Raw genomic sequence first — 1,167 nt, 5'->3', positions numbered from 1 at the left:
TCTCTCTCTCTCTCTCTCTCACACACACACACACACACACACACATACACACAGGAAACTAATAAAACAAATATTTAAAGAACAAACAAGTATAGCCTTAAGGCTGACAAGACTTACAGTCTATACTACAGTCTAGTTTTCTTAATGCTTTTTGAACATGGAAATCCTACTTCTACCTTAGTTCTTCTGTCTGGAATATTCTTCTACAGATATACGCATGTCTCACCTCCTTTAGCTTTTTGACTGCATAAATACTTTCCTTCTTTCCTCTCTCCCTCCCTCCTTCCTTTTCCTCTTTTCTTCCTCCCTTTCGTCTTCTTCTTCTTTTTTTAGCAGTCTGAAGTTTTTATTCAGTATGTCTCTGTGTCTAGAAGAAGATGTTGGGCCTCTTGGTGGTAAAGCATGGTTTGTGCTGGCCCCACAACACACGGTGGAGCAATGAGAATTTTGATTTTGGAGTCTTGGAACTGCTTGACAGCGGGCCCCATCTACCTTCATGATCTGGATAGAGTGTGCGGGGGTGGGGTGGGGTGGGGGGGTACGATGTTGGGCACCCATGTCTGCGGTAGCACTGAGTGACTGCACCAGCGGTGGTCAGGTCCTGGTACCTAGGTATGTATTGTGTGTGCCACTGTGGGAGTCGTCGCACAGTCTTCACACGCAGGGGTGACTTCTCAAACACCTGTCCACAGCACACAATCTCCCCCAGATGACTTCTTTGGCTGCGACATAAAGTATCCAAAGCGGGACTTGGCCACCACATGGTTGGGTGCAAAGATTCGCATTCCGTACAGTGGCGGTGTGTGTGTCATTTTGGGGCCGACAAGCAGTGCTCCACTGCCTTGTACTCCCAAAGCGTGCCTGATGCCTTCATGGCACTGCATGTTTGTTCACCACCATTCACAAAAGGCCCTTTCTTCTTATGTTATTTGGGTTAAACCTAGAGCTTTAATACCTAGGAAAGCATTCTACCACTGAGCTACATTACTACTCATATAAATATTTAAGTGTTTAGTCAAGGGCTAGGTAAATCGTGTAGGCTGGCTTTAAACTCACTAAATGGCTCTGGCAGGCTTTGAACTTGCAAGTAATCTTTGTCAGTTTCCCTTGTAGCTGAAACTACAGATATACAGGTCCATTGAAATACATGGCGGGGGGGGGGGGGGG

The 1,167-nt window shown here is 46.1% G+C and overlaps 1 pseudogene; it reads right to left on the bottom strand.

Moving 5' to 3' along the window:
* Nucleotides 1-367: 367 nt before the first annotated feature.
* On the bottom strand, nt 368-994 carry LOC116075910 (annotated as a pseudogene).
* Between the last annotated feature and the right edge of the window lie 173 nt (nt 995-1,167).

Source organism: Mastomys coucha, unplaced genomic scaffold (assembly GCF_008632895.1).
Source record: "Mastomys coucha isolate ucsf_1 unplaced genomic scaffold, UCSF_Mcou_1 pScaffold4, whole genome shotgun sequence".
NCBI classification, from domain to species: Eukaryota; Metazoa; Chordata; class Mammalia; order Rodentia; family Muridae; genus Mastomys; species Mastomys coucha.
Note: the sequence above shows the minus strand (reverse complement) of the source record. Positions and strands in the feature narration are given on the sequence as shown.